Below are 15,118 nucleotides of genomic sequence, written 5' to 3' on the forward strand. Positions count from 1 at the left end.
CAGCTTCAGCCCTTATGACAGGCTGTGCTATAAGAGTAATGTCTTTTCACATAGTAAATTGTAATTAGAGAAACTGCCCCCATTAGAATTATGAGCTCAGGTATAGTAACTTAGAGCCCCTCCAACAATAAGAAGCTGCTTATGGTGCAAAATCAACTGCTTACTGTTTAAAACTGTGAATGAGGAGTTCAGTTTTGGCTATTTGTGTCTTTTTTAAATCTGAGCCTTGATAGCAGTTTGTGCACAATTCTTTTTTTTTTATTACATAAACTATTACCTATATCTGCTGTTTTAATTGTACTATAAGACTTGAAAAAATGAATCACACAGAAATTATGTATATGGAGATTGGTTGCTTCATTTGTTGTCTTTGTGGCTGGTTACTGAACTGTTCTACTCTGCCAACTGAGTAATGGTGGGAGAAGCCGTTGTTACCACTGTCAAATATTTTTCCAATCTGTGGATGGACTGTGTTTCTTACACCACTGGTGTGTCCGACTGCAAATATTACCCATCCATGATAGCACTGCCAGGTAAAAAACAGTATACAGTTTGACCACCAATTTCAGATGTTTTTAGATTGAATTAGACAGTGTAGTGAAGTTCAGCAACTAGTTCACCACTGTCTCTTAAGTTTTCTTGCATGTGTGCCGTGCCCTGGCTATTGTCTCTGTAATCCTGGGATTCTGGGGAGCTGTGCTTGCTTTAATTGGAATGAAATATACTAAGATTGGAGGTTCTGAACTTGCCAATGCCAGGGTAACTTTTGCAGCTGCCCTGACCTATATGGCATTAGGTACGATGCCTTCAAACTTCATTCTTGTTCAATTCATAGTAAAATAATTCCAGAAATGATGCAATGCTTTTTGTGCCACAGGGTTCAGTGGTATGATACTGTACTCCTGGTGGAGCATAAAAAACAGGTGCAATATGTGGATCCAAACTACAAGCCACAGAAGTAAGCTATTTTTAGATGTGGTGAACATGCTTTCACACAGAAAATTAAATTTTTACTTTTCTTGAAATAAATTTAAAGTCGATTGAAAAGTGATGTTCAAGACATATACTAATGCCATTAAAACATAATTGCATTTACTTTGATTTCCCCTCATTTATATATATATACGTTTAAAACACCCACACTTACGCTTTAGCAGGCTTATCATTAATAAACACCCTTGAACCTGAAACTGCTCATCAGTTATTGATAGTTGTTAAATAATCTATTAAATCTAATCTGGGCCTGATTGTGATTGTTTGACCAAAAATCTAATGCAGTCAATAAGCAAAGAATTTTCTTTTTAGTTTTTCTGTATTTTTTATTATTTTTTTTATGTGATCTACTTGTTTAGAAAACACATAAGCAGGTCTATTCAGAACTGCATAAGAACTGAAGGTTTGAGGTAAATGTTGATGTTTTAAGCATGTAGTTTGTCTGCGGGTGAACTATTAACTATAAGTTTATAAGCTTATACATTATAAGCTTATAATGTTTTTTTTATTTTCTATACAGTGGCATGTACATGTTTGAGTTCACCTGATTAATGTCTGTGCACAGTGATGAAAGTTAAACAAATTGTAATTTCTTTATTTAAGCTTTAGATTAGTTTTAATTTTATCATTTCTAAAAGGTAAAAGGGCCTGATACAAAAGTTTGGACACCTTGCATGGTCTATACTTAGGAACACCTCCAAAGATTCCTTTGTAAAAAAGTGTAAAACTTTTTTCATGGTGCTATTTTTTTTCACTTTATATTTGTACAAAACAAAATTTGTACAAAAACATTCCTTAAAATGTTGAAGATTTTTATCTGTAAATTATGCTTTTTGAAGATCAGTTGTTACTGTGAACAATTCACAGTAAACAACAATATTTTGACTAGGGGTGCCCATACATTTACACGCTACTCCATATTTCCAATAGTTTATTCTTAGAATAGTAAAGTCTATAATTGTATAAATTTTTATGCTGATATTAGCTTGATAAAATTAAATTTTTATGTAAAAACATCTTATTGAGTTCCAATGACACATCTTCTAGATCGGTCACTTTTTTCCAGGCAGCATGTAACTTTTTAAGTGTTCATCATAGGCATACTACAGCTACATCCACAATTCAACATTTCAGAAGAGCTCAGAAGCAGTTGTTATTAATTTAACTTCACAAAGTGCTTTGGCATTTTAACTATGATGTCAATACAATGTTTTAAGAACCAAAAAGTAGAAACTGTTGCCAAAACATCAAACTTTGTAAACACTGGATCCTCCATTCAATGCTTTGTCTAGCTTGTATCCTTTTACATTTGTCATTTAGGAATGCATAAAAACCACAATGTTTGTTTGCTCACTAAAACACAGTAAAATAACAGGTTGTTTTTGTTGGTAGTTATAAAGTTATGAAGTAATTAAGGTTTGGGAGAGAGAGAATTTGCCCAAATCTCCTTTCCTTCCTACACATTTCTCTCTCAACTTTTTTGTTTTGTATCATGACATTTTTGCTTAACATCATTACCTCATCTCCTCTCCGTTCTTAAAAACACTGCACATGGAGTGGTGAGGGCTGAAGATTTTGTTCATTCTTCAGATTTGAAATAGGTGCAGCAGTGTTCATAGGCTGGGGAGGGTCATCTCTGATTATAGCTGGAAGTGCTGTTATGTGTTACTTCTCTGGAAAAGAGGGACTCCACTCCAGGTAAGCCCTGTGCAATATTTGAATAATGAATGTACAATATCCACAGGCAACAAGATGTAGCAGGTCATAATGATGACAAAATGCTATTGATGACCTGTGACAGAAAGGATTCACAATATCACTTTGCAATCCGAATATCTAAATTTAATATAAGTATACATACAACCAAAATGTCTTTTGGAAGGATGCCATTCATCGCGTTGCAAGGAAAAACGCTCAGAGGCATCCGCAAAACTTGATGTCGGCCGGCTGTACAACACAACTCTGTCATTTTCTTGATCAAAATAGAACCCGAAATAATAGCCGTTAGACAAACGCCATGCATAAATCGTGTCTGTGTCTTTCAAGCGCATTTTTGTTCTTGCTAAGATCGGCCGTATTTTTTTGGGTGCATCTGTGACAGAAGCCATGATTATTACGGCTATCTTCTAACCCTAACCGCCGCACAAACACTGACCCTTTAAATCCTTCGGCCTACAGAGCCTGTTAAATGAATGGGTGGAGACTTATGACGTTGCATACTCTGATTTGCTCGATCGTATGTATCTCGGTCACCTGATTGGGCGCCTTTTTTAAATGATGTTACCGAATCATTGCGTGTAATACGTGATTGACTCATAAATAAAAGTCTATAGATCTCTGATCAACTCAGATGTTACTCAGGTAACAGATGTCCGAAGGGATATCTATATTTTGCTGAATCATGGTCTAGGTTCGGACCTTTTGACCCCCTGCTAGGCTTCCCTTGTTTACACACACACACATACACATGGGCATAGGGGTGGGGTGGGGTGGGGGGTGGGGTAACAGATGTCAGAAGGGACCTGTTAGATAAGTTTGATGAAAAGTGCCCCAGCTATCCGATTGGACGGCAATACACTAGGCGGGACTTCCGGAAGGAGGGATATCCAGAAGGCGGGACTTCCGGGGAAAATGCACGCTTTTGATTGGTCGAGGGAGGGGTGTACAGGGGGCATGGTTTGATGACGTGGCATGATCTGATTGGTCGAGACGACCTGTCAAAACTAGTTTGATGAAAAGTGCCTCCTATATCTCTCTCTTATATGTTAGAAGAAGTCGTTTAAAACCTATATGAAATTTAATGAGTAACCAGTGTAAGGATGAAAGAATTGGACTAATATGATAATTTCATTGCTCTAGTTAGAACCTTGGCAGTGGCATTCTGAACAAGCTGGAGCTTATGAAGCAATTTACCTGGACTTTTAGCCAACAGCGCATTGTAATAGTCCAGCCTTAAGGTTATGAATGTTTGCACCAGCTTCTCAGCATCACCCTGGGATAGTATGCTGCAGAGTTAAGCAATGTTACGTTTCTCACTGTTTTACAGGGTACAACTAAGTGACCATCTATGTTTACCACAGTATTATTATTTATATTTTTATCTATATTAGGACCAAGTAGAAGGACCTCTGTTTTATCAGAATTAAGTAAAAGAAAATTGAGTGTCATCCAGTTTTTAAATTCTTTAATACAGTCTGTTATTTTGTTGAGACACAGGTCCTCGTTAAGTTTAGCTGATAAGTAAATTTTGGCATCATCGGCATAACAGTGAAAGTTAATACCGTGTTTACGGATTATTACGGATTACGGATTCCCAGTGGTAAAACATCAAGTGTAAAGAGTAATGGGCTCAGTATTAATCTTTGTGGAATGCCATATTTTACTCTAGTGTGATAGGAGCATTAGATATTTAAATACTGATATACTGATGCTGATCATTCAGATAGGATCTGAACCAGGTGAGGGCAGATCCTTTGATTCCTATAAGATTTTCTATTGAGAACAATTTCATAATCTTTGGTGTCAACAGTTGGTGCTGGGCTACCCCTGGTTGGAACTCCACAACCCACGAATAGATTGGACAACCCGCTCAGTCTATGCTTGGGGGCCACATTGTCAGGGGGCCTGTCTGGGTCACAAGGAAGGACCCCCTCAGAGAGACCCTAAGCCAGAGTCAGTCATTCCTCATCTGGACAGGGTTCCTGAGGTGTACTGGGATCTCTGTGCTGTGTTCCGTAAGGAGGAATCGCAAATCCTGCCCCCTCACAGGCCTTATGACTGTGCCATAGATCTCCTACTGGGGACTACTCCCCCGAGGGGGCGCCTGTTTGCAATTTCTCCCCCGGAACGTTCTGCCATGGACTCCTACATTAAGGAGGCACTGGAGTCCGGGTTTCATACGTCCATCCTCATCCCCCGCTGGGGCTGGTTTCTTCTTTGTGGGGAAGAAAGATGGCGGACTCCGCCCATGCATTGATTATCGAGGCCTAAACGTGATCACTGTGAAAGACCGCTATCCCCTCCCCCTCATGTCGACGGCCTTTAAGGCACTGCAGCAGGCATCAGTCTTTACCAAACTGGACCTACGCAGTGCCTACAACCTGGTCCGCATACGACAGGGGGATGAGTGGAAAACCGCTTTCATCACCCCTACAGGGCATTATGAGTATCGCGTCATGCCTTTCGGCCTTATGAATGCCCCAGCAGTTTTCCAGCATCTTATCAACGACGTGTTACGGGAGGCGTTGGACCGCTTCGTATATGTCTACCTCGATGACATATTAATATACAGCCAGTCCCTGGAGGAACACGTGGGACACGTCAGGCGAGTCCTCCAACTGCTCTTGGAGAACCGTCTCTTCATCAAGTTGGAGAAGTCTGTGTTCCACACAGAGACTGTGTCGCTCCTGGGGTTCATAATCTCCAAAGGCACCCTTCAAATGGATCCAACCAAGATTCAGGCCATCAAGGACTGGCCTCGTCCTTCTTCTCTCAGGCAAGTCCAGTCCTTCCTGGGGTTCGCTAACTTCTTTCGCCGTTTTGTGCGGAACTTACGGTGGCGGTCCCCCTCACTGCCCTGACTCGAAAGACCCCAGGCCCCTTTCGTTGGTCCATGGAGGCTCATAGGGCCTTTGAAGAGTTTAAAGTGAGGTTGACCTCACCCCCGGTTTTACAGCTACCGGACCCCAATGAACCATTTGTCGTCGAGGTAGACGCCTCAGGTGTAGGCGTAGGTGCGGTCCTGTCCCAACGCCTGGGGCCAGGTAAAAAGCTCCATCCCTGTGCGTTCTACTCCCACAGGCTAACCCCGGCGAAACGCAACTATCCCATTGGGGACAGGGAGCTCCTCGCGGTGAAGTTGGCTCTGGAGGAATGGAGGCACTGGCTTGAGGGGGCCAAACACCCATTTATTGTTTGGACAGACCACAAAAATTTGGCTTACATACAGCAGGCCAAACGACTGAACCCTCGGCAGGCCAGATGGGCGCTGTATTTTGGCCGTTTCCATTTTACACTGTCCTATCAGCCGGGTTCAAAGAACACCAAGCCAGATGCCTTATCCCGGCGGTGGGAACCCCGGAGATCCAATCCAGAGCCAGAACCAATAATCCCTGCCTTTCAAATAGTCGCTCCCCTCCGTCTGGAACATTGAGCAGGACATAGTGCAAGCTCTCCGACGGGAGCCTGACCCCGGGGGTGGTCCTCCTGGTCGGCAATATGTGCCCTCCGCAGTTCGCCAGGCGCTTCTGCAATGGGGACATTCCTCCCCATTTTCTGGCCACCCAGGTGCGGTCTGGACATTGGAGTTCCTCCGGAGACGCTTCTGGTGGCCAGGAATGGACAAGGACACACGTGCCTATGTTGCCTCATGAGCCGACTCCGGCTCGTCCGTGGTCCCATGTGTCCCTGGACTTCGTGACGGGTCTTCCACCATCCAAAGGCAACACGGTTATAATGGTGGTCGTGGACCGTTTCTCCAAGGCATGCAAGCTTGTTGCATTACCCAAACTCCCCTCGGCCCAAGAGACAGCAGAATTGCTGTTGCAGCACATAGTGAGGGTGCACGGAATGCTTTGCGACCTAGTGTCGGATCGGGGAGCCCAATTCGCCAGCCGGTTTTGGAGGGCCTTCTGCCAGTTGATGGGAGCCACAGTCAGCCTTACTTCAGATTTCCACCCTGAATCGAATGGACAGGCTGAACGAACCAACCAAGACCATGGCCAGCTGCTCCGCTGCTTGACGGCAGGGAACTCCAACTCAAAGGCTAAGTATGTGGGCCCCTTTAAGATACTTCGGTCTCCTTCCGGCTGCAACTGCCCACAAGTATGAAGGTGCATCCCACCTTCCATGTGTCCCGCCTGCGTCCGTTTGTGTGTGGGGCCCCTGCACCTCGGGCCCAGCCCCCTCCCCCACGGATGGTGGGGGTGCCCCGGCTTACACTGTCCAGCGTTTGCTGGACGTGCGTACGGTCCAGGGTGGTACCCAGTATCTGGTTGACTGCGAGGGCTACGGGTCTGAGGATCGTTCCTGGGTTCCAGCACACCAAATTCTGGATCCTACGCTGATCAGGGATTTCAGGCGTGATCGTGCAGCTGGTTTGGGGCCGTCGGGTGCCAGCAGGGGGCCCAGCCAGCAAAGTAGGAAAGCTGATGGGGTTGGAGCAAAGAACTCCAAGCCCCAGAATTCCCAGCGATAATCAACGCTGACCAGACCCACCTGTGTGGCACAGTATAAATACACCTAGCCAAACACACTTCCCCATCGCACCTTTGTAGAGGGGCAAACGGTAACAGTGGGTTTATGTTGTGAAGAGAAAAGTGAAAAGAGAAAAGTGAAAAGAGAAAGGAGAAGTTTAAGCTGTGAACAGAAAAGAGAAAAGTGAACAGCTGTGAACAGAAAAGAGAAAAGTGAAAAAGAGAAAAGAGAAGTTTAAGCTGTGAACAGAAAAGAGAAAAGTGAACAGCTGTGAACAGAAAAGAGAAAGGTGAACAGCTGTGAACAGAAAAGAGAAAAGTTTAAGTTGTTAACAGCGAAAAGGGAAAAGCATTTGAGTTGTCTTTAGTTTGAGTTAACATCACTCCTGGTTTTCCTTTGTTTGTTTTCCTGCCTTTTTGTGTTGCTTAAGATCAGTTCTTAAACTGCCACCCCTCACAGCTGTGGTGGCACAGTGGAAATACACTGGGCTCCCATTACCAGGGTTGGGAGTTCAAGCCCAACAGTCACTAAGCACACACCACAAAAGGAGTTGTCTCATTTGATCATAATAAAACAAACTTTAACTGCACTTGAGTCCAAACCCCACACCACACCGTAACAGTTAGTGTGTCTTTGCTGGGTTAACCCTTAACCCTAACCCTACTGCCATCCCTAACCTTAACCCAAACCTATAGCTGCCAATAATTAGGCTCTCCCAACCAGAAACCTAGCTTCGAACATCAAGATTCTCCCAACACTAAGGAATGTTATTCAAACCCTAACCCTATCCCTAACCCCAAACTCTAAGGCTCTTCTTTGCCAACCATAACCCCAGCATCAAACACTAAGACTCTCTCAACCCTAATAAATAATGCAAACCCTAAAGTTCTCCTAACCCCAACCCTGATGCTAACCCTAACTTCAAACTCTAAGGTTCTCCCAACCCTTTGCTTAATTCTAAGTCTGAAACTAACCTAAACCCTAAGGCTAACTCTAACACTAAGTCCAATGCTAATGATCAATTCAAATCCCAGGGCTCTCTTAATCATATCCCTAATGCTAACCCTAACACTAACGCCAAACTCCAAAGGCCAACACCAAAGGCTCTCTCAACCCTACCCATTTAATTAACCCTAATGCTGACTCTAACTTTAACCTAAACCTAATTTCAAACTGTAAGGTGCTTCTAACCCTAATACTAATGCTAACTCTAACTTCAAACTCTACTAAGCTTAAATCTAATCCCAATTCTAATGCTATAACTAACCCTTATGCTAATCCTAACCTTAACCCTAATGCTAAAACTGGTTGGTTGGTGTGGTGCAACAGATAAGACCACTACCAGTGAGCTACCACACCCTGTTGAAGACTGGGGTTTGATTCCTGGTCTGGGTGGTTATGCTGTGCTACTCCAATAAGAGTCCTTGGGCAAGACTCCTAACACTAGGTTGACTCACCTCTGTAATATGAGTAACCTTGTAAGTCACTCTGGATAAGAGTGTCAGCTAAATGCCATAAATGCAAAAACTCTAATTCCAAAAATTGTTTTTCTAATTGTAAGGCTAATCTTAACCCTGAATCTAATGCTAAATCAAAAAACATTTTTGTAATTTGTCTGTATCAAATATTTATCTATATGTATGTGAACAGTGAATTATTTAAATTTCTATAAATTACAATATGTTAATTTTCTGTAAAAAGAAACATCTGCATTTTTTTTACATAAAATAATTATATTTTAAATGAATCACGTCACACAATATGAACCCATAGAATACATAAGTACTAAATACTATTTCTGTAAATGTCTATTCTATATATATATATTACATTATATATCTATATGTCATATGACATTATATATCTGTATGACATATCTGTAAATCAGTATCACCTTTCTGTAAATTTTCTACATAAATATAAACAAATTTTCTTTGACTTTACTGCAGGCTCTCACAGAAAGGCATTCTGACATTACTCACCTTGTAGGTTTAATAACATTTGTGTAATTGTACTATAAAATACAGAACATTTCTGTAATTTTGCTGTATCTGTATTGCAGATTTACATTGCTAATGATGACAACAAAGAGCATCATTCACTCATCTTACAGCTTGTAAAAGATTAATGACATTTACATCCTTTTAATATGAAATCAAAGAACATTTTTGCAATTCTTCTGTGAACTTCATTGCAGATTTTTTTGTTGTGGAGTCCTAGCACGTCCTTTTGTGGAGCCGTAAGGTTGAGGCATGAAACTGAAACTGAGATATTACTGAGGTATTTTTTATATAAATTGTCCAACATTTCTAAATAATATTTGATATTTGCATACTGACATGGGATTTTATTTTTAGTTGCCACTGCACTATCAATTCATGGGACATTAAAAAAAAAAGTATTTTGTAATTATCTATTGTTAACAGATTGAACTTGAATTGATTCTTTTTATTTCATGCATTTATGTGTTACTGTGTCAAGAAAAGCATATTTCACAGATCAGTTTTAGGTTCTTCAGTCTTCTTCCTCTCCTCTACACCCTTTCCATTTTTGTCTTTGACTTCCATTTCTGTCAGTCTTGGCTCCAGAGAAAGATCATTTTTTTATCTCCTCCTAGATTACATAAAAACAAACATGAATAACTTCATATTTAAAAGAATGAACAGTGGAGTAAATGTACGCACCTTAGACTGACAGGAGGGACTCGGGTGTCAGTGCTACAATGTCTATAATCCATGACCCAGTCACCTTCAATAAAATAACAGATTAATTACAAACTGCTTTGTAACTGCTTCATAGTAAAGTTGATTGTAAATAGCAAATTAAACATACATCAATTACAAGTGTTGTGTGATTTTATGATTTTTTTTATATTTTATATTATGTAAATGTCATTAAACATACAGAATCTATACAGTCAGTAAGGCCAGTGGGAACAAAGAATACCTACCTAAAATGTTCAATGATTTTAGAAAAGAAATATCAATGTTAATAAACGTACCCAACCTCTAAGTTGAGTGACCAAAGCTCTGTTGTCACTGTCAGCAAAGAAAACCTGCAATAAAGATACAGCAAAATTACAAAAATAATAGTATTGAATTTATTTCATATATTATATGAAAATTATACAAATGACCTTAAACGTACAGAAACTTCATGGGTACTAAGGTTAGGTGGTTGCTGTTGTCACTGCAAAAAAGAAAAACCTGCAATAAGAATTCAAAATGACAAAAATGTTCTGAATTGTTGTTCGTCTATAAAGAACTTTTACAGAAATATAATATGATACATAAATTACAAAAATATTATATTATATATTATAGTTATTATATATTATATCATAGTATATTATATGACATATGAGCCGCGATCCACAGGTTTCAAGTTCAAGGACGTTTGTGTTGACAGCCATTTATGTGCTACGCCATGTTTTTCCATGTGTGGTTCATTTACGTCTGTATCATGTTTTGATTTGGGTCACCTGAGTGCTGGGGTATAAAGGGAGCAAACGCTATCATCCCGGTGCCGAGAATTTTACTTGCCACGCCAAGCTATATGGTTGGCTTCACTGTTCGAGTCAAGTAAGTTTAGTTGCGCCTGACGAGCACGGTATCACGTTTGTTTAGTTTCATGGTAACGGTAACAGTGGGTTTATGTTGCGAACAGAAAGGAGAAAAGTAAACAGTTGTGAACAGAAAAGAGAAAAGTGAACAGTTGTGAACAGAAAAGAGAAGTTTAAGTTGAGAACAGAAAAGAGAAAAGTTGGTAACAGCGAAAAGCTGAAGCAAGAAGAGAAAAGCATTTGAGTTGTTGTCTTTAGTTTGAGTTAACATCACTCCTGGTTTTCCTTTTTTTGTTTTCCCGCCGTTTTCTGTGTTGCTTATGATCAGTGGAAATACACTGGGCTCCCATTACCAGGGTTGGTAGTTCAAGCCCAACAGTCACTAAGCACACACTGTAAGAGGTAGTTTCATTTCACCATAATAAAACAAATTCTGACTGCACTTGAGTCCAAACCACACTGTAACAGTTTGGGTCTAGCGTTATCTTCCCTGGCTACCAACCAGCCTCAGGTGGCTTTCATGTTTGCCCATGTTACTTTGTCACATTTGTTCTGTTTAATCAGTATCCCATGCGTTATTGCTGTGTTTTCCCCTGTTTTGTTTTTTATTAAAATCTAGCATCGCACCGTCCCTGCGAGTGTTCGCCCGTCATTGATCTAGCCAGTAATGACAAAAACAAAAACAAACAAAATATATATATATATATATATATATATATATATATATATATATATATAAAGAGAGAGAGATACATATACATATATAGAGAGTATACATATATATTGTATTTTATGTCTATATTTATATATATATATATATATATATATATATATATATATATATATATATATATATATATTTATAGGGACGGTGCAATGCAAAATCTTTAATAAACAAAACAGGGGATAACAGAAACCAGAAGCGGCAGCAAAGTACAGGGTAAAAACTGGTAACAGAAAACTAACGTCCTCGTGAAGCACTAACAAGATCCCAGATCTCTTGGACAGACACCAACACTCCAGGTTGGCTCAGAATGGCAAATTCTCAGCACAGGGCTGTTCGCGTTAGCTCCCTAAATACCCCAGCCTCAGGTGAACCAAATCAATGAATGAAAATCAGACACGCGTGAAGACAACATAAAACATGGCGTGGTACATGAACAACTGTCAACATAAAAGTTAATCGCGAGTGACGTCAAGTCAAGTCAAGTCAGATTTATTTGTATAGCGCTTTTTACAACTTTTGCCGTCACAAAGCAGCTTTACATAAATAGTGATTGATAAAAGACAAAGTAGACAGAAGAAAATAACGTAAGACATGATGGATCAAAGACCCCCAGTGAGCAAGCCAACAGCGACAGTGGCAAGGAAAAACTCCCTCAGAGCTGGAGGAAGAAACCTTGGGAGGAACCAAGACTCACAAGGGGGACCCATCCTCCTCTGGTCAGAACTATTTAAACATTAATGATAAAAATTACCAAAACAGGTATAACAGATAGTTCATAATGGTGGTATTAATAATGGCAGATAGTTACGAGTCCAAGTAGCAGATAGTTACGAGTCCATATATATATATATTTTTTTATTATTTTTTTTAGCAGTGGTTGGCGGGTGAGCCGCTGGTCTGCTATGGGTGGTGGTGGGTGGGGGTCCTGCTGGTTGGACCGGTAGGTGGCAGCTGGTTTGATGCAGGTAGAGGGGACCTCAGCGGGCAATCTTCCAGCAGGTCAGGCTTGGTGGCCATTTACTCGGAGAAGGTAAAAAGAGAGTGTTAGTTCTGAGAGGAATTTTATGGAGAGTAGAGAATGTTGAGCAGTATCAGAATGTGTCTGACGACTCCGGCAGGTCTGACTATAACAGCCTAATTAAAAGGAGAGAGCCAGAAGGTAAAACAGACACGGGAGCACCCTGGAAATGCCAGCATCTATCTGCTCCACCATCCACAAACCTGAGTGATCGCATGTAAGCAGTGAGACGACAGCTCCAGCATTTCAGTGTACTACAATTCCCTGGGTCCGCGAACCCCTGGACCTGCAACCTTTATCTAAGAAACATTAATTACCAAAAGCTAAACTAAACAGATGAGTTTTCAGCTTGGATTTAAAGATTGAGACTGTGACTGAGTCCCGAACATTATCTGGAAGAGCCCAGTGGTAACATGTATAATGTAAATAGTAGCGGTCCTAAAATTGAGCCTTGCGGAACTCCATATCTTACTTCTGTGTTTTTTGAAGATAAATATTTACAAATCTTTACGAACTGATAGCATCCCGTTAGATATGATTTGAACCACGATAGGGCTGTTCCTGTGATTCCAAACATTTTTTCTAATTATTCTAGTAATATAGTATGATCTATTGTATCACAGGCTACACTCATTTTTACTCAGGTATAAGCAGAGTTGTTGGGTCACAGCTTTTTCTATGTTAGTTGGAGATGGGTCTGTATTTAGACAATACACTGGGGTCAAGATTTGGTTTCTTGATTAAATGTTTTATGACTGCTAATTTAAGGGTTTGGGGTACATGCCCAAGGCAAAGGGATGAATTTACAATTGTTAAAAGAGGTCTGATTATGTTTGGGAGTATTTCTTTTGGGAATTTAGAGGGAATTTGGTCGAGTGGACAGGTTGTACAATTTGATGAGGAAATAATTTTTTCTAGTTCTGGCTGTGGAAGTGGGTAGAAGGCTTCCAGCCTTTGTTCTACAACTATTTTATGTTCTAAAACAGCTATACCAGGTGACAACCATGTTTGATTTAATAAGCAGGGTTGGATTTGTTGTCTAATATTTTCTATTTTACTATTAAAATAGGTTATAAAAACATGACTGGTTAAAGATGTTGGAATCTGGGGTTGAGTATCTGCCTGGCTTTTAGTAAGTTTAGAGATCTCACTAAAAAGTATTCTGGGATTGTTTTTGTTTTTCTCGATTAGCAAGGCCAAATACGCTACGTGAGCTTTAATGAGTGCCTTTCTATATTGACTAAGGCTGTCCTTCCACGCAGAGTGGCACACCTCTAGTTTGGTTGTCCGCCATTTACACTCTAGTTTCCGCACTGTTTGTTTTAAGGTACAAGTTTGATTACAGTACCATGGTGCGAGCCTTTTTTGCCTTGTCATTTTACTTTTAAACGGTGCTACTTTGTCTAAGGTTGATCGTAGGGTATTTTCTAGATCGTTTGTTAATTTAACTAGCTCTGTTTGGTCTGATGGAGTGTAAGCTAAGGTTGATAGGGGTGGGAGGTTTTTAGTAAACTGTACAGCTGTTATTGCGGTTATTGTGCGCTTTAGACAGTGTCGGGGGGACAAATTAACATTTTGCCTAAGATGTAGCTCAAAGAAGATTAGATAATGGTCTGATATTACTGAGCTTTGAGGTACAATATTTAGATGATCAATGCTAACACCCAGGGTCAGGACGTGAACTTAAAGTCTGTGAATAAGGAAATCAACCGAACATCAACAAAAGTCCCGAGGAGCCTGTGGGCCGCGGAACGGAACCGCCCCCAGGACAACTAGGGTCTCCGGCTCTACCGAGGTGGGCATGACTCTCAGGGGGGCTAGATTGAGGCAGTGCTCCGGGCAATAAGGGGACCATGACACAGATATTTCCCTATCTGGCCAGTAAATATAGGGGTTATGTTTGCTTAACCAGGGCAGACCTAGTATCAGTTCATGCTCGGAGGCCAGGAGTACCAAGGTCATCTAGCTCTAACGACTCGCCTCGACAAGCCAGCTCCCGCTGCAGATGGGGGTTCAACCCGTTGCGGAACAGAGCTCTACCTGCGGCCAGAGTGCGGAACTCCAGTGCATATTGGGCAGCTGACCTAGTGCCCTGCTCCATACGCAGCAGGAGGTCGCCCTTAGTGAGCTGTTGTCTTAGCTCCGTCCAGGTGGCGGTGGCCCAATCCAGAGCTTTCCCCGCGGGATACTAGAAAGGCTAGATGGGATACCAGAAAGGCGATCTTCGCCTGGTCAGTGCCGGTCAGGTAATTCTTAAAGAAGACCATGCACTGTAGCAAGAACCCCTCGCAAAGCTCCGGATCGCCACTATACATATGCCAACTGGATACGCGCTCGTGGGCAGGGTGGTGGGACTGGGAGAGCTATCAGGCTCCAGTTTTGTGAGCCTTTGGATGTCACCCACTAGTTGGGTGACCTGTTGCTGCTGGCCCACCTGTTGCTGCGCCAGGTGGTTGACAGTCTCCGACACGCTCTGCAGAGTGTGTTGCTGTTGCCCCAAGAACTGACCTTGGGCGCGAACAGCCTGATTCAAGGCTTCCATCCCCGCTGTTCGGAGACTGTCGGCCGAGAATTCTGTCATGACTGGCTAGGTCTGACAATGACTGGGGAACACTTGCAGGGA

General features: G+C 41.4%; 1 pseudogene; it reads left to right on the plus strand.

The window, feature by feature from the left end:
• Positions 1-317: 317 nt before the first annotated feature.
• LOC140541092 (claudin-10-like) lies at positions 318-4,969 on the plus strand (annotated as a pseudogene).
• The last annotated feature ends 10,149 nt before the right edge of the window (positions 4,970-15,118 follow it).

Source organism: Salminus brasiliensis, chromosome 1 (assembly GCF_030463535.1).
Source record: "Salminus brasiliensis chromosome 1, fSalBra1.hap2, whole genome shotgun sequence".
Taxonomy (NCBI): Eukaryota; Metazoa; Chordata; class Actinopteri; order Characiformes; family Bryconidae; genus Salminus; species Salminus brasiliensis.